Here is a 19,894-nt window from a genome sequence, read left to right as displayed (position 1 = left end):
AGATCTACATGCAAAGCTAGTCATAATTTAAGGGAGAAGTAATAAAAGCATGGAGTTACTTTCAATGCCATGTGAAACAGAGAACAAACAGTAGTAATGCCTGCACTCTACATGAAGGTTGAGAGTTCTCCAGTGGTAGTCCCCATGCTCTAAATGTCCCCAAAATGTAAGGATTTAGAACTGTAAGGAATGCAAACCCCCACACACCCAAGGCCTTACTGCAATTCTGCAATACCATCAGCCCTTCAGTGTTTCCTAGATAAGACCCAAGACTCCTACAAGTTATGCTAATGTGGTTTGAAGGAGTCAAGTACAAATTGGGATTATGGGCTTCTCAAATCAAGAAGTAAACAGAGTAGAAAAATACCTGCAGATGAAAGCAACCGTATGGTTGACAACAGGAGCTTGTATACACGGATTCTCCAGGAACCACATTTTAATCCAGAATATGCATATTAAAAACAGTTAAACAACAAGACAGGTACAAATGGAACTAAAGTGATGGATAGGAATGTGATATGTCAAGTATTGCATGCAAAATGAAATGAGATGGGGTAGCAGGTAAACATTAAATCCATTAAACCTTTCCTTTTGTAAAGGCAACACACATCCAGCTGTTTTCTTTGGACACAAAGCCTCTGTTCAAAGAGACCAATAACCTAACCTGACCAAAGCGGTTAATGTAGATACCCACTGAATTATTTTCCTAGCTGTAACCTTCATAGCTCTGGAAGCACTAGAACGTGAAGTCCACAGAGGCGGGTGCAAAAATATCAGAACACTACCTCCAACGGTCTTCAATACTGACATGAAAGACTGCATTGAACACTAACCGATATAAACACGCCTTTATTATTGCATCACGCTAAAAGAACGCCGATACCATGTTCCCTTATCCTTACAACACAAAACTCAAGGCTCCCAGAAGCCATGACAAGAACCACCACGGAATCTAGGGGCAGCTAGAAATAGAAGGGGAGAAAAAAAATCTGCTTCTTCCTTCACGTGTTCTCTAATCAGGAAGCTGAATAAACCTATGCAAGAACCGGACTTCAGAATACAACTATAAACTCCTGCACGCCTTATGTCCCCTTTTCCTCCTCCAACTGACTATAATCTTCTGAAACGTTTAACTAAGAAAAACCTTTTGAAGATAAAAAGGTCCTTTTATACAGATGCTCCTTCCGCCTTTAAAAGTTACCTTCCCATCTTCAGCGCAAACTGCCCTTGGTCTTTAAAAGCCACATGTTCTTCATTTACAGCAGACCCAGTTCCTTGGTTCTGGAACAGGCGTCAGAACCTGCATTGTGAGGTCCACACACGGTCCTTTCAGACAGTACTGCCACTGGCTCGGGGAAGTATTTTGCCATCCAAGGGCAGAAAGAAGACATTTGATTAGTTGTACTCTTTGAGGGTTTATAGAGCACCTACACGCAAGCAATTCCCACAAGGGAACTTATCTGGACAACCAAATGCAGCCACTACAAGGACAAGGTGAAGACAGAAATGTTTTGAAGATTAATAAAAACAAATCGTTTTTAATCCTCTTCATACACAGAGCACTGCATGGGAGTTGGTGGGCGGAAGCACTGCATGGGAGCATACTGGCTGACAAACAGTCTACCACGTTTGATCGAAAAAAGAAAATTAGAATATCTAAGAGAACAGTATTGGCAAAATACAGGGACAGAGGTGGCTACCTAATATAAAACTTTACATTATGCAATCCACCCAGCAAGCGTTCTTGCACCTTAAGGAGACAGGGGGGTAGCTCAGCTGTAAGAAGCAGGGACCAAGGAAGCCTTGGCTCCACCTGAAAGCAGAATTAAAAAGGAAGGACAATATCCCAGCTGAAAGAGGCTGGGCCCGGGAAGCCTGGTCTCTACTGAAAGCAGAATGCAACCTCCAGTTCTAGCCAATTCAAGATTGTGTTACAGAGATCAATAAATTACAATGACATACGATGTTAAGTGTTCCTACCTAAAGCGCATAAAAATCCACCATAAATGAATGAATATATAACGAAGCAAGAAAACAACCCAAAAAGCTAACATGGAAAGCAGCAATGGGGTTGCAGATGACGTAGGAAATCATAACATCAGATACAAAAAGACCCTTTCAGTCCAGGAACATGATCCTGTGTAAAAAATAAACAGATGCTTGTCTACATAACATGGAGTCTAATGAACCGTAGGGCACATGTTCCATCTTTCCTGAGCGAGGGGACCACCCCTCACTTAAACTACAGAAAGGGTGATGTCTAATTTGAATCTTCTACTCTAGCCAAGGTGTGTAACTACCTTGCAGGCGCTGTCTCCAGTAACAAATGTAATGCTGATGCCACACCTCTGGAGCCTGGCAGCTGGATTACTGGTTACACTCTGGTCAGCCATTCCAATAGGAAGAATGCTGGTGCGTGCAGATGGTTTAGGTTTTTAGACTAATCTTCGACATACTATCCTGTAGCTCAGTCTTGCAGGTTTTTTTGGTTGTCAATGGACTTGGAAGGCACACACCTATAGCAGTGTCTGCATGCGATCGAACAACGGCATTTTTAACACACTTGTTTTCTAGTTTCCAGACACAGCAAACTGGAAAAGAAAGCCTATACAGTTTTATGTAAAATATAAATGTGACAATTTGAAATGCGTATTTCTAACCTCAAACTAATAAAACGTTACGGAAAATTAACTCAAATGAAATTTGTATTTTGTATTAATTCAGTGTTGATGTGGGGAATGCGCAGGAGGGTGATCTCTCCCTGATGGAGCTCTTATGACCTTCCAGGCCCTTCAAGATGAATACGGTATGGGAGCAGGCCATTTCTTGACTCATGCTATACGACACCTTGTCCGGACCACTGGGGGAGCTGGCGAGGCTGAGCCCACATTATTGCATACCTTTCACATCCTTCTTACAGAAGGGGGTGTGAAGACCATACGCCATGCCATCTCTATGCTGTACTCCACCCTACTTGCCGCTGTGATGGACGAGGCGACAACGGCCAAAGCTAGATGGGAGACGGTCCTGCCTTAACCGCTAGCAGCCAAATAATCGACACAAGCTCTAGAAAACATCAAGAAAGTGACCAGGAACTACTGCTTCAGTATACGCAATTTAATTACAAGCACCATACTTATTTATCTCCACATTATATCAAACCCATGTTCCCTGACTCTGAACCAGCGTGCCCCCAGTGAAGAACTGCGGATGCTGGCCTTTTCCACATGGTATGGGACTGCCCCCGCTACAAGTGGTATGGATGGAAATTAGAACCACTATGGCACAACTAGCAAGACACACACTAATGCCCACCCAGAGTACTGCCTGCTGGGACTCCGCCCCAGGGTTAAAGGGGCCAAACGGCTGCATCGCTTTATATACCCAACATTTGTTCTTTTTAAGCACCAGATTAACATGACCTGGAAGGTGGCTACTGTGCCAGATACACAACTATGGTAATGAACTCTCCTGCTATAGTCTCGAGCCAAAGCTAGCACACTGTACGAGCTGCGCTGTAGAGGCCTAAGCAGGATGGGCATGGGGGACTGGGACCATACATCCCTAACATAGAAGCTAAAGATGACACCTGCCCACCTTGAAAAGCCTCAACAGCTGCTACTATTGATCCACACCTAGTTATCCACACCCATACTGCCCCTTGCAACAGGGCTGCCTGAACATTAGGATGGGTAGGGGACGACACCGGCACCTGATTACCTCCTCTGAAGCCTTCCTCAAATTCAGCTATTTCATTTGGCCCCCACGCCTTTCAACCCCAGGTGAGCGGACATTATCCTATTGCCTGCAAGACACCACTTACCACACCGGCCACAAGCTAGCCTCTCACAATAGCGGCTACTAAACCAAATCAACCCTGGGATTATCTGCATTCCTTTATTTTTGTTATAACTGCATAATGAAACTGTGTTAGTGTATAATTTCTATATTATACTGTAACCGACTATCCTGAAGCACTGCAGAGGTCTCACCTTTTTGTATTGTTTTACTAAAAAAACAAATAAACAGATGTTTAGAAAATGTATTAATTAAATGAACTATATTAATTTAGAAATAATTGTAAGCATTTTTAAAACATTACTGTTTACTTTTAATATTTTGTAAATTGTGTTAAATGGTAGGTGCTCAATTTAAATTATGTCATGTAATATAAGTTTAGCATTTTAAATTACGTTTATCAATAAAAGATATAAATTAAATCTCGCTACTTTATATCCCAGCCTCCACCGTTTTTTATAGGAGTGTGCTGCCGTACCTGCGAGTGCCAATGTGTGATGCTTGACCCACTTCGAAGCTTTGCTGGATTATCTCTGAGCTTGTCTAGACACGGTTAGGGCTGTAGGAACTTTAGAAGTGTAGTTTGTGACTAGCAATGGTTTTGCGGGTGTGTCTGTATTGGCAGGTCCCTATCCCCTCCCTAGTTTTCCTGAATACCACACGCATTTATTAGTTCTTACTCCCCATTTTCAGCATCTCTTCCTTTCCCCTCACATTTACTACTAAAACCTGTGTGTGCAGAGAGCTCTGCTGCTGTGGAAGAGACCTCCACACTGAAAAGATAGGCGAGATGGAGGCCTCCACCCACAGGCTTGTGAATAAACTCCAATATATTTCTGCTATCCCAGTGAAAATAAATCTATCCCAAAACACGTTACTGGGAGCAAGTGCATATATAAACGCAGATTCAGACATTTATTATAGTGTAAAACTCAAATCCCCTATAACTACAGCAGAGCACCGTATTCTGAGTCACACCGCTCTTTGATCTTCACTACACTTACAATGGGCCTAAGAAATGAGAATGGACTTTGGTCTACTTAATTACTTTTTAAAAATAATATATTTGGTAAAAACTGCATAGCTTAATCCAATATACAGGTAGGCATATTATGGGGAAAATAACCATATCAGGCCCACTTATTCAGTACTCATTTTCTGATTTAAAACGTTTATCAGTGTCCAGCAGCAATGAATGCTGATCGAGAATCTGGTGAGTGGTCACCTAAATGGTGCAAAACATGACCATTTTAAGAACAGGTTCACATAAACATCCAACTGGAAAGTAGCAAGGTAAGACTTTTGCAGATTACTGCCTAAATGTCCTCATTCAACCATGCCACACATCCTTGTAGGGCATCAAAGGTATAGGCCTATAGATTTAGAAGCCCACAGGTTAGTTTTCTACCTATGGGTTATGCAAAAAGGATAACCCAGTGTCTACATTAGGACAGTGGCTTCTAGCACAGTGCCGGGGGAGGGCGGAGCGGGCTGGAATGGGGTTATGTATCCATGCAACATGTAATAAAGCAGCCTCCTTTCTTGCAGTCTGTACTGCCGGTTAATTTACTTTATTCTTATTGTGAAACCATGAAGGTTCAAGTTTCCTGTGAGTGATAATGTGTATTAACTAGCCTGTATCTGATGAAAACCTGTAAGCTACAACAACCACTCACTGAAATGCACAAATCTGAAAAAACAATACATACAACAAGACGACGACTTGCATTAAAGAACAATTATGCAGATTAGAGACACCAGGGTTGAACAATGAAAAGGCAGTCGATAAAAAAGACCCTTCATCCAGCTGAAGTTTACTGCGTTGATTGTCCTATTTCATCTGATAATCTACCTTAAAACTGACCGCAGAACGTCAGAAAATAAAGACAAAAAATCCAGTTTGGGGAGGATCTGTAATGCGATGATTATTCCTGGTGTATGCAAATGAGCAACTGACCCAGAGGAAAACGAAGAAAGTGGGTTAAGAGGGCAGCATGCACAAATATGGGATGCGAGGCTATGGCAGGCCGTACAGCATGTTCTCCATGGAAGTTACAATCCCTCCACATTTTACATTTGTTTTAGCGTGCATCTGGTGCATACAATGAATACAGCCTGCCCAATGTCAGGCCAGTATCTATAACTTTTTTCATTGTACATCTTCCTTGCCATAATGGAGTACTTGATAATAACCAGCAATCAACATTTTATGCCAGTATTTTATTGCTGTGAGGGGTTATTCACTGACCGAAAAACATGCACAATGCCTTTTTTATGCTACATCGTGTCACACGGTCATTCTGAGCAGTGCATATCTCTAAACTGCAGAACGGTCAACACCAATACAGGCAGAGTTCTGATCAATAAGGATGGACGGTACTCGTTTTTAGCTAATCTTCCAATTGTTTGACCGTGGGGCCGGAAGATAAAGAAAGGACTGAAAGGGCATGCTGCTACTGGCTCCACTACAAACGATCCAACAGGAAAACTACAAGAGCCATCTACAGTTATGCATTTTAAATTTACCAGGCTAGGCAATAGTATTGAAAATAATTGTGAATGAACTTGCCACTTTCAAAAACACTCCTAAAAGAAAATGATCACTGCAATCTAAGGCTGCCACTTAAAGATTATGCAGTGTTCAGTCAAAGCCGGGTTCCGGATATTCACCATGCAAATCGGACCCTCCATAAAAAGGTGGTAAACAATAAATGACCACCACAGATTTATGAAAATAGAAGAATTTAAATTCAACTTAATCTGCAAAACGTGTTTCTGGCCCTAGAGAAAATAATGCATCAAACGCCCATGAAGAACACACTGATGTACTCGGCATTCAAGGAAAAATGTAATAGCATGCACTGTGACCCTCACCATGGAAAGGCATGCACTAAAGACATGCAATGGGAAATAGAAAAGAAATGTGTGTCCAGTACTTACTGAGTTACTATTTTAGCATTCCCAAGACAGCATTAAGAAAGAAAAAGCACCCAGTTAGAGATGCATACGATTTGAAAGCTGAACAGATAAAGATAAGCGCCAAAGAGAATCATGGAACAACCACACAGTCCCGTATGCACACTAAAAACATTCCATGAAGAAAAGCAATAGTACTCGATCTTCCAAAATAACATGGGCACCCACAGCTATTTGAAGCTTCTTCCCCTCGGCTTTTCCGTATTCAGTCAGTATTTAAGGGTGTGGAATTCCTATCGCCCGACGCCTGGGACATATTGTTTGGGATCAAGGGCAACAGGTTTTCATGTTTAGTTTATCCTTGGGACAAGTAGGCCCAATTCCCTGCAGCACATACCCTTAGGCTGCCAGTTTGCAGAGACGGGAACTGTCTGCAGTTGAGGTAATGTGTGTCCATATCTTAATGCTGTTTGAACTTGTATTTATGGATCATTATTGAAAAGTATTCATTATTAGGGTGAGCACTGTAAACAAACGTTTTAAGGTCACAACGCACTACTGACAGTGGCGTCGAAAAAAAAAAAAAAAAAAAAAAAAAAAAAAGAAAGTGTACACACGTTTGAAAAGTTTAACAATATGAGGCTAAGTATAATGCTCCCAGAATGCTCTAGGATTAGATGCAAGTGTATGCAAAACGCAAGGAGAAAAAAAACGTTTCGCTATTATGGAATTTTAGGTGCTATTACTTTGAAGCGTCATTTAGTAAAAATGTGTTGATGCATGCTAGTATTTCCAAACAATATTCTTAATGGAAAATCAATGTAACCATTTTCAACAAGTCTATGGGAAGCATGAAAATAAACAAGCAGTAACAAAGCCAACCGATCAACATTTTTTTTAGAGTCTTTTGGTTTTGTCAATGCGTGTCTTGTTTTGACATGGCTTTTGAAACACTTAATTGTTGTGGGAGCTGCCAGGTCCTCACCATTGTAACAAACACTGGCAAAGAGAAAAAAAATAAAAAATAAAAAAACTTTTTGGTCTCAAAAAGCACAAATTGTCACCATTGGCATAACAAAGGCCCTGCAGCCCCCCTCTTTGGAACTGTACATTAGCACAAGCAAATATGCATGTGTAGATTTGCTCATGTGAAAATCTATTGAGCGTTTACAAGTTCACTTTCCCGCCAACTACTTTTTCCCCTCAACCCTGGAAGAATTTCTAGTTTCATTGTTAGGGGTAAATTTCTAACCTTTCTCATAATGAGAAAAGATTAATGAAGAGCTGGTGAAAATTCTTAAAACATGCAAGTTAATAGGTTTGCAGACTCAGGCATTCCAGCCCTGGAACTATTGCTTACTGTTTCCTCCAGCCCCAGTATGTAGATCTGTGGAAAGGTGGCAAAATAAGGAAACTGCTGAAGTAGGGGCTGATATTGCAAGCATTCAAGCCTTCCTGGCATAATCACAAAGGCTATCATCGGAGCTCTTACATAATGAGATTGCTGCCATAATGTGTCGCCGCGCTACATGGCACCAAAGGGACAAGAAGATTTTTTTTCAAGACAAGTTGATTTAAAAAGCAACCTGTTCCATGGACAAGTAGATATTTTATTAAATTCCACACCCATGTACCACGTTCCTACATTCTTACAGCGGGCTGATTCAAACAAATCCTTGCCCTGGTAGTTCAGTCACCATCTGAATGACAGACTGATTGCCAACTGGGCTTTTATTTGTAAAACGTTTCCAGTTTCCTCTAGAAATATGTCACATGCATCACTACAGGCTGCAAAGGGTGCGTTTTGTGATGTGGACAGCCAGAGTCTGAGGACCTAAAGACTGCATTATAGAAGTAATATCAATTCTGCTTACTGTGTAATTTCTACCACAAACGAAGGTTTGTGCATCCCTCTTCCAAGAAAAATAAGATATGCTCATGGTTCTACCATCAATATTAGTGTCTTCTGGGTCGGGATTTTGCCTTTAGAACTTATACGTTCAGTTTTTCTTTCACTTTTTACATAATGCCATAAGGCATATGATCATTTACCAGTCACAGCTAATGTCGACTTTTAAATATTTTTTTATACATACATATATATATATATATATGCATCAATATTGCAAATAATAAATAAATAAAAACACAATAAATTTAAAAAGTAGAATGCATGAGTTATTCGGAAAAAAATGTACTTAAAAAAAAAAAAAAAAAAAAACACACAACATATTTACTCTCCTAGCAATACTTCTTTATGATAAATGAGTCATGTTGACCACACCACAATCAAGATCCTTTACTCCGGACCCTATTCTTTCTTGCTCTCTACAAAATTATCCTCATTCACTCCTGCAACTCAACTTTTTCTCTATAATTCCATTTCTCTTTATTTTGCTGTCTTCTGTTGACATTCAGTTATCATTCCCACTTCTGAACAATCATTTGCCTGTTTTTTGCCTTCTTGTTGCCTTTATCTCTCCTTTGTCCCATAGCAACATCATCAGTTCCTTCACACCATCCCGGTGATAACATGTCTGCATAAACTGGTGAACGACCACAATGAAAGAATCAAGAATGGAATAAGACGGGAACTCACCCCCCTTCAACACCTTGGACAAAAGCAGATTAGGTGACCACCACGTGCTCCACAACATGCCCGAACATCAGAAGAACAGGAAGAGGACAATGTGGTTTGGATAAGGCAAAAGGGTATGCTACATGCCTACACTGGTCTAAATGTAGAGTTAATTAAGAAAGTTGGTACTACTATTGGGCCAAATGACCACTGGTACAGACTCAAGAGACCACATTTGATAGGGAAGTCTAACACTGAACAATTATATCAACAGAACAATAAAACGGACACAATTGTTTACTTTATCAAGTCACCCAAGTCAGCAGCAATATTAAAATAAAATAGCATATCATGCTTCCCTATTCTCTGCTGTCTCACCTGGCTTGGCAAACAGAAAGACTATATAAGAGGTCCAACAGCTCAATAACTAATTGAATAATTAACAAAATGAGAGGTCTTACAGCCCTAAATTGTGCACTGCAAGTTACATCACCTCAAGGAGGAAGGCAATGTCAGAATGGCTATAAAAAGGCATGTTCTGTATATAATAGCCTATACTTCAGTTTTCTCTTCAAAATTTTGTGGGGGATTTCGAGTATTCCAAAATTTGGGTGAGAAAGAGACATAAATCCCCTCTTTCCCCCATGACTGTTATGCCCATGTCTGATTGGCCCATGAACAGTCATGGTGGTGCCTGGAAAAAAAGGTAACTGAATCTAGTCTCAAATTTTGGGGGAAAAAAATCTTTCAAAGTGTGATATGAACAAAAAAAACAAAAACATTTTTTTAAAAAATAAAAAAACAAAAAAAATAATAATAATAATAATAACTTTGGCTCCAACCTATGCCCAACGCCAGGATCAGGCCTGGCTTCAACTTTAGTTACTTGATCTGAGCAATTGGTATTTGAAAGATGAGAAGAGTGGGTTAACAAGGCGGCAGCACAGGCTTCTCTTCCTCCAGCACATCTGCCTATCCAGGAGAGATTGATTATGGCCCAGATTACCAGTTTAGCTGTTAACGCATCTTATAAATAATACCACGGGTATGTCATTTAGGTGCGATAAATAACACCTATTAGGAGTTTGTGGGAAATATTATGCAGACCCTGGTGTTCAAGGCATCAAAATCTGCATGGTACAGTAAATACCGTTATGTATTTCCCCTTTTAAATTTCAGCAGGTTTAAACTGCTGAAATGTGTCAATGGGTGGGTTATTTAATGCATTTCATAATTATCAGATGCGTTAACTACTTTAAAACTCGTAATTCCGACGCATGCATAAATGGTAGTTTTCGCATGGGTCAGAATTAACCAACCCACTCGTAATCAGGATCAAAAGAATACGGACACATTCACTCTTCGCAAGTGACCAGCTTTTAGGATCCTATCCATTTAGAACCGGAATTTTTAATGAAGGCAAATCCAATGCCTTTTACTTTCTTTACGTTCCACTACTCACTGTACTGATCTGATCTAAGAGGGAACACATCTTGATAATGTACAAGAAAATATGGGGGTCATTATGAGTTAAGCTCATTACCGCCAGTGTGGTGAAGGCCCCGCCGGTCTTATTATGATTTTCCCACTGGGCCGGCGGGCAGAAACAGTCCCTCCAAACGCAAGCCCAGCAGGAAACAGGACCTTTACGTTGACGCCGGCTAATAGAGCTGGTGCCAATGTGGTGGTGCACTGGGTGCAGCACCCGCAGCGCATTTCACTGTCCGTAATTCGAGCAGTGAAATGCAAGACAGCTGTGCATGGGGACCCCTGCACTGCCCATGCGAAGTGCATGGGCCCCCAAGTCACCCATTCCGCCAACCTTTCCCTGCCGGTGTAAACTGCCAAAAAAAGGCTGTCAAAAGGGGACTTATAATCCTCAGGATAGACCGCCAGGCTGTTGGGCTGGTGGCAGCCTGGAGGTGGCGACGTTTCGAACGACAGAGCCCTGGACTGGATCACCTACTTTCTCACGGGCAGAACTCAGAGTCCTCCTCCCTCCATTCCGCTCTGAAGCCACCAAAATAATCTGCGGAGTACCCCAGGGTTCGTCCCTCAGTTCGACCCTCTTCAACATCTACATGCCTCCACTCGCTAACATCTCCCGATCTCACAACCTCAACATCATTTCATACACCGATGACACCCAGCTGATTCTCTCCCTCACCAAGGACCCCGCCAAGATCAACCTCCACGAAAGAATGAAGGCCATTGCCGAACGAATGATGAACAGCTGCCTGAAACTGAATTCCGACAAGATTGAGGTCCTCATCTTCGGCTCCACCCCCGCTGCATGGGACGATTCCTGGTGGCCTGCCACACTGGGAACTGCACCAACACATACCAACCATGCACACAACCTGGGATTCATCCTGGACTCTTCACTATCTAATACCCAGCAAGTCAACGACATCGCCTCCTCCTGCTTCAGAAGATCTACTAATGGATCCCCAAATAAACCAGAAGAACAGTCACCCAAGCCCTTGTAAGCAGCAAACTGGACTACGGCAATGCCCTCTACGCAGGAACCACGGCCAAACTCCGGAAAAGACTGCAACGCATCCAGAACGCCTCCGCATGCCTCATCCTGGACATCCCCCACCACTGCCACATCACAGCCCACCTGAGAGACCTACATTGGCGCGCCATCAACAAGAGAATTGCATTCAAACTACTCAACCACACGGCACTGCACAACACCGGACCAGAATACCTCAACAGACAGCTCTCCTACAACCCGAAACCAACAGCTTCGCTCTGCAGACCTTGCCCTCGCCACTGTCCCACGTATCCACAGAACAACCACCAGTGGCAGATCGTTCTTGTACCTCGCCACCAAGATGTGGAACACTCTTTCCACCCACCTGTGTCAGACCACAGACCTCTTTACCTTCAGGAGACATCTCAAGACATGGCTGTTTGAGCAGTAGCAGCCCCCACCCCATCTGCGCCTTGAGATCCTCACAGGTGAGTAGCACGCTTTACAAATTCCTTGATTAATTGAACATGGCGGCTCCGCCATGTTCATAATCTGGCTGGCAGACCGTCATGACCGCAGCGGTCTGCCCACCATGAGTCTGGCAGTCCCAGGACCACTAGACTCATACTGAGGGCCTATATGTCTAAGTGGAGTCTTCTTCGGAAGCAGTCTAGATCCCCAACAAGTGACAAAAACTGAGCCCAGGCATGCAACGACGGACTGGCCTACAGGACAACCTTGCCTGAAGGGCTGAACCGACAGCTAAGTGTGGGGGCCGTTTTTAGCTACTTGTGGACCTGTTTTATGGTCAGTCAGCCAGCATTTACTTTAGTTTATGCCGACACTACCACAACCGTTGCCCGCAGCAAGCACAAATGAATGCTGTCTAATTCTTTGCAAAACACCTATACAGAATGTCTTTAGAATGAGAAAGCTGGCCAATTTGCAAATATGGGCCACATTTTTGCCACTTACTTCACTAATGGGCAGCACTTTCATTGTGCTGCCCGGGAATATCCTGTATCCCAGTCCAACCCTGCATGCATTTCTTCTACAAAGTAAAGACTTGGGACACAATTATTTAGGGACCGGAGAACTAAAGAGGCACGTGTCGCTCCACTAATGCAGAGTGACATCTAAAGGCTTTCGGAGTGAAGAGGAGGGGAGTAAATAAAAGAGGCTGCGCCCCTAGAAATGCTCTCGGCCCTGCGTTACTCACGCAGTCGGCGGTACGGAGGGGAGCGCGGCTTCTCCACAGAGGATCCTCGGGCTAGCACTGCAGAAGGGAAAGGGACGGGTAACCCCCGGCGTCGCACAGAAATGCCAGGCTGCGTGGGCGCTACCAACGCGCAGGGGTCAGCGGGTGTGCGCTTGACGAATCTCCCCGCGGAATGCCGGTCGGCTGTGCCATTTTAATAAGAAACAAAAGTTTAAGTAATTGTAATACATTCCGTCAATTATTACGATGCATTCGCTTTGCCACCTTCATTCCTCTCTTGATTATTAATTTACGTCCCCTGCTGCCAGTAGTTGAACTTTCCCGGAACGGACGGAAAATGGCAAGCTAAGTATGGAAATAGAAGAAGGCTGTACCACCGTAGAGCGAAACGCAATGAGTATATTTAGTGGTCCTAGTCCTACGTCTGTTTCCAAAGTTCTTTGACACGTCAAAGCTGGGAACTGTCACGCGAATGAACGACAAGCAGCCGCACGTTCGAGGCGGTTTCCCGTCAACGGCAGAGGCGGCGCTCGTGGGGCTGAGCGAGCTTGACCCACATTAACAAGAGGCTACGCTTACACATTGTGCGGGTTTTAGATTCACTACAGGCAAAGCGCGCACTAACAGTAGTGAAACGGCAGTAAGGCGTAATATTAATAATTCAGACGCGTAAATCATTCATAGGTATGATAAACCGTTTTTCTAAAATATTCCATTCCAAATATTCACATTCCACCGGGTAAACTGAAAATCGGTTCCTCTTGGTTACTAAAGGCTCGTTGGGTGAAATCAACCCGGTTTCAGGCATATTTGCATTCCTTCTATTTTTTTGCAGTTTTTTTATACAGTGCGAACTCGATTGGAGCGCTTGACACGAGCAGTTGGTTACTTTACACAAAGACACGTTCTGTGTGAGTGATTGCCAGACTGGGCAGAAGAAGGTGAGGTTTCTGCAAACAAGCTATTCAGCTGGGACGGGACCAGTCTCTCGCCTCTCCCTGCGAAGTGGCTGAGTGGTGTCATGTGTCACAGACCGTCATAGCTCACTCTTGGCGCTCACACACCAGGACAGACCTCAAGCTTGGCTTCGGTGGGCACTCGTACTGGGGATTGAATGAAGCTTTGTGACAGCCGGACTTGAGAAACCGAAGGTGGTGCTGGATGAAGCAACCAGACGCCTCCAGTCGAAATGGTGTAATCTCGCCTGAACAGGATGGCAACTGCAAACTCAGCCTTCCTCGAAGCTCTGCCAACCCTTGGGCGTCCCTTTCAGCTTGGGATGCTGTATGACTGCTGCAGCGATCAGCTTGTTCCAGGGGATGCACTTTGGGACAGAGAGTTGATACAGAAAGACCTCAGTGTAGCACAACACTGTAAGACGGAGTTCAAAGTCATTGCATCTGATTCCATTGACGATAAAGCTTCTGCCCTTGGCGTGCCTGCGTCTTTAAAAGCAAGCCTTTTGGTTGGTTTAGTGGAAGTAAGTGGATCGGCCGTGTACTTGAACCGGACAAATACCTCCAAGCACCAAGCCAGGGTTGCACTACACTACTCTGCAACAACAAGGATTGAACAGCTGTCTCTGGAACATGTAGGCCCAGATGGCCTCTTCCCTCCGGGTATTCTTAACCAGGATTTGGGCACCCATGTGGTCACTGCTGTACTGTATGGAATGCAGGCTTTCTTTGTGTTTAATCGACATGTGTCCTCCGCTGAGAGCATGCATGATGTTTATGAGGACTTAAAGTCAGTAGTAGGAAACATTCCACTAATTGCCTCTAAAGGGCCAGGAGTCATTACAAACGACGCAAAAGATGAAACTGAAAAGTTAAAGTGCGAATACTATGGGGATTTTGGTGTGGGACATAACCTTTGCACTTATAATGAAGCCATTAATATTTATAAAAAACTCCTTGGTCTGAAGGAAGAGGATGCTGTACCAGTAAAAGTGTGGCTGTATCCGCTAAGTCTACTAGAATGTAGAGCCCCTCGGTTGGTGCACAGCATAAGTAAAAGGCTGATTGATGATGTCCAGTTGGCTATGGAAGAGCTGAATGATGTAAACATGCAGTGTAATGACCTGTTGAACCAGATGGCTGCTGTACGTTTCCCTGACATCAAGAGTAAAATACAACAATTCCAAACTCTCTGCAAGCAGTACCGACAGACCTTCCAGAAGGATATGGTGAGAGTGTTACAGTCTATCCGTAAAGGAAAAAAAGATGAACAAGTGCTTATTGGCATCCTAACGAGAAAAGAGCAATCTCCATTCAGTACCTCTAATGTTATTGGATTTCTGAAGGCAAAGTATATTGAGATAAATCTTGTAAACTACCTTCTTGACGTGCTATCCAAGTTGAACGAAGAAAGATTTGTTTCCTGTGATATTAACCAACTAATGCTAGACCTCAACACTGTGGATGATGTGTCTTTTACATTCACCTCATTAGGAGAGGAAGAGAATTACTTACTGGAGCTCAAAAGTTGGCTAGAGTCACAACATATGAGCAAATCTTTTCAGCCACTCTTGTTGAGTTCTGAGTGTGAGAAAGAAAGGCCCATGGAGTGGTTCAGTGATGCAGAAATAAGACAAAAGATGGTAAATCTCTCCAAGGTGTTTTTAGAGTTTGCAAATGAGAATAGGTTGAATCAGAAGATAAAGTTCACTCTGTCTTCCCACCCAGATCCAACCAATCGGGGATCTTCAATCTACCTGTATGAAGCAGGGAATCTGACCAGTAGAGACTTCCACCCCCCTCAATTTGATCCTCCTACTATTACCAAAATATTACATGATAGTATATGGGTGAAGCCCAGCCCATTACCTGGAACTGATGAGATGTTCGGCTGCAGAGTAGAGTATAAGCTTATGGGACAAAAGAGTTGGACTTTGATAGTAGGAAATTATACCAAAGAAGACTGCATCATTACAAATGTATGTCCAAACTCTCTGTACCTGGTTAGGCAATCTACAGTGCTTGAGAGGTGGATAGCCTTGCCCAGCGATACCGTTGGACCAATAAAGACCCTGCCAACTGACCCACCTAGATTTTTAGTAGTCCTTCATGAGAAAACAAACACTACCAGACTCACATGGCATGAGCCTGATGACATCGGAGTTGGAGTCAGGATAGGCGAGTACAAGATAGAATATATGAAAGCAACAGATGGCATTAGTGAGTGGACTGAGATAAAGACAAAGGCCAATGTCCAATCATGGCTAATGGAGGGACTGAAACCGGATATGTCCTACAGATTCAGGGTGTTTGCCATTTGTGGCGATGCAGGAAGCAGTGATGCCAGTGAGGAGTATCTTTTTCCTGCTGCAGTGAAAGCACATTCTGCAGAATTGGAGAGGAGGCGCATCGGTTCACATAAACAAGTGGTGTCTCTGGATCCAGACACAGCACATTGTGAGCTTGTCCTGTCCGAGGATCACAGACGTGTAAGAGGCACAGAAGTAGCACAAACTCTGCTTGACAATCCCGAGAGATTTGCTGTTGATACATGTGTGCTGGCAAATGAGGGGTTCTCCTCAGGCAGGCATTACTGGGAGGTCCAGCTGCTACAGGATGGATGGGGATGGCGGGTAGGAGCTGCCAGCGAAACTCTGAACAGAAAGACCGGGTTCACACGGTCGCCTAAAGAGGGGCTCTGGGCCCTGGAGGGCGATGGTGAGGTATACTGGGCTTGTCTGTCACCTGACACCCGCCTGTACCTGCGCGAGAGCCCCAGGAAGTTAGGAATATATCTGGACTACGAAGCAGGGCTACTATCAGTGTACAATGCTGTCACCATGGAGCTGGTATATGTTTTCACCCATGCTTCTTTCACACAAAAGATATTCCCATTTTTCTATCTTTGGCCACACGCAGACCTGAGACTTGTGTAGAAGCCGCCACCTTTTCCACCTGTGCAGGCGTTGGGTTTGGCTTGTAAAAGTGTTTTGTATCATGGCCTTTGTTAAACACCTTTTATATGAACTACAGTATTCTTAAACATAAGCCTTTGCAACTTGTATATGGAGAATAACACTTGTGTTTGGAATATTGCAAGATCAACACATTCACGTACAGTTTTGCTAATCTTTTATCCTGTCTCCTCACCAACACAGATCGTTTGATAGAATGTTGACTGCAGTGGTCAGCACTTTGGCTGGTGCACTGCTGACTTTAATAACCAAGAGATAACTGGAGGATCTGGTGTTGTTAAGGAATGGGCCCCACAAAGTAAGCAAACAGTTGCAAAAACTTGCCTGAACCAATTTGCCCTTAAGTAACATTCACATGCACCAGGCATATGTGGTGCAGTAAGTATGGCCGAGTGCACATAACATCCTCGTGTCCGGTATGTGTAAAGGAATGGTAGTCTTCACATAGAACATTTTACATAGCCACTGTCATCAGTGGATTTTTTTTTTACCTCTGAGCTCAACGGCTCTAGCCTCTTCATGGAGGAGAGGATTCACATCAAGATCCTTTAACTCACCTACAAGAGCATCCGGCAGGCTGTAGCTCTGCAGTAATAGAAGCTTTTCATCAAACAGCACCAACTAACCTTCATATCGATCAAAACCATCTTACTCCCACCCCCAAATATTAAAATAAATAAAGAGGCACATGATGGTTGTCAACGTAAGGAACCGTGATTTAGAACTCGATTCCACATAGGCAGCGCCCCTGTTAGAATGTCATGAAAATTCCCAGCTATCCAATATCAATTGCAGGGCGGTCAAGAACTGATTCACATTTTACATATAACACAGAGGTACGAAACAGAGGGCTGATTTATATGGCTGGTAAATTTGCAATACATAACTACACACAGACGTTACATACTACATGTAGTAAAAACTAATTACATGGATGACACAACTGAACACTTTGTTTTCTAGGTGAGATTAGAAAACAATATGGTTGATAAATAGGGCGAGGCATCATAGAAGACAACAGCATACAACACTACACAAGTGACATACTTGCAGAACATTTTTGGCGGGCATCTTGAAAGACAACATGTCATGGCAGCCGCCCGTTAGGGGTTAATGGTTTAATCAATGGTACAGTAAGTGGTTATATAGATGTTAGAGAAACTGATCATTTAATTTTGAGACACGTGCTTTGATATTCACCTGGAACAATGTCAGAATGCTTTTTAATTCACTTACCTGTAAAATGAGTCCCAAAAGTTGAAAATAATCCACTATAAAGATAACAAATGTCTGTTAGAACAACAGTTGTTCAAACACACAGTATGATGGGAGGGTGTTTGCAATACGTCTAAACACTGTCAATTGGTTGGGGTAGCATTCTAACCCATTGTTCTTTTGCCCACTATGCCACCTCAGATTAGACCCATGTATATCAGTCTTGGTCCTTCTCCAATGGGAACAGTCCAACCTGACCTGCCAAGACAGGTCCTCTCAGAATTGGAACACAATCAAACGTAGGAGGGGTTTCAACCTAATTGGGATTCTTAAGTTGTACATAGCTTGGATACAGTGAGCACGGGACCCACGTCTGGGAATACTCTTGCCACTTAGGGCGGTACATCAAACACATTAAAGGCGATGGGAGGATGTTTGCAGTAAGTCCAACAAATCACTTGGAGTTGCATTCCAACCCATAGTTCTTATGACCACCATGCCACCTCAGATTAGGCTCAGCCATATGCAAATCAATCTTGGTCCTGCACCAATGGGAACAGTGCAGCCAGAACTGCCAAGTTTTGTTGCAGTTGCATTGACTCGCCATTCTCTTTCTTGGAGGAAGTTTCTTGACCTAACTGTCCTGCTTCTGAACTTTGAGAGTTGTACAGGAGAAGAGGAGTGTCAGGCACACCACACCACCGTTCCTCCTAAAGGGAAGGAAGGAGCTCTGCACAAAAATAAGGTGTATCTGCATGGGGCTCCGTAGACTGCCTCTTCTATTCACCAGGGACTAAGTGGAGGAAGCCCAAGTTAAACAAGCTTTGGCAAGCCTTTTGTATCATTGACGGAATTAAACACCCAGTAAATCAATGTACACGCACTCTGCCATTCCTCTTTGCATTCTTACATCCTTTCATCCATCCACTGACTCATGCTTCAGTCTAAACACTATGGGCATATGCTTGCAATAACAAAACTAAACATATAAGCGGATAGCCATCTTTCAAATATGTAAATAGTCTATTGTTGTTTTAACCCCTTCACTGCTAGGCTTTTTCCCCCTCAGGTGCCAGGCCTTTTTGTGTCTATTTGGGGCAGTTAGCGCTTAGGCCCTCATAACTTTTTGTCCACATAAGCCACCCATGCCAAATTTGCATCCTTGTTTCCCAACATCCCATGGATTCTAGAGGTACCCAGAGTTTGTGGGTTCCCCCGAAGGAGACCAAGATTTTTTTTTAAATAATGGGAAAAAAGGGCTTCAGAAGAAATCTTGTGTTTTTTCTCCCTGAAAATGGCATCAACAAAGGGTTTGCAGTGAAAACCACTTTTTTAACCAAATTTTGGCATTTTACTAGGACATACCCCATTTTTAGGTCAAGCATACCAGTGCCCATGCACTGCTTTTCCGACGTGTTGGAATGTATCTGGGCTTTTAACAACGCCCCCCCTCACGCCCATCACTATCACTCATTCGTGGACTTGCCCTTAAAAAAATCCTTTGATGGCATTGGTAAATGGTTTACATTTGTCCCACCTTGGGGAGGTTTTGTTACTGCGTTGGCCATCGCCCCTGTTACATGGCTAATTGCACTTTTGCCGATAAGTTTGACTGCGAGCAAACGTTTTTTTCATTTTGTGTCTCTTCTTAACACTGATACTCATGGCAGCTGTGGCGCTGTGAATCGGCTCGCACATATGAAACTGTTTTACTTTTGATTTTCAAGTTATGTTTCAAGAAAAGTCTGTTTAGAAGTT

General features: G+C 43.2%; 1 protein-coding gene across 6 annotated transcripts in view; it reads right to left on the bottom strand.

The window, feature by feature from the left end:
• Positions 1–13,106, bottom strand: part of EEF1D (eukaryotic translation elongation factor 1 delta) — an 88,836-nt gene extending 75,730 nt beyond the window's left edge. For all 6 annotated transcript variants that reach the window (XM_069220883.1, XM_069220885.1, XM_069220884.1 and 3 more), the window contains exon 1: positions 12,991–13,106. The gene's annotated coding sequence lies outside the window, so the exon portion shown is untranslated. The remainder of the gene's footprint in view (positions 1–12,990) is intronic.
• Between the last annotated feature and the right edge of the window lie 6,788 nt (positions 13,107–19,894).

The sequence above is a fragment of the Pleurodeles waltl genome, chromosome 2_2 (assembly GCF_031143425.1).
Source record: "Pleurodeles waltl isolate 20211129_DDA chromosome 2_2, aPleWal1.hap1.20221129, whole genome shotgun sequence".
Lineage (NCBI taxonomy): Eukaryota > Metazoa > Chordata > Amphibia > Caudata > Salamandridae > Pleurodeles > Pleurodeles waltl.
This window is presented reverse-complemented; position numbering and strand designations above follow the sequence as displayed.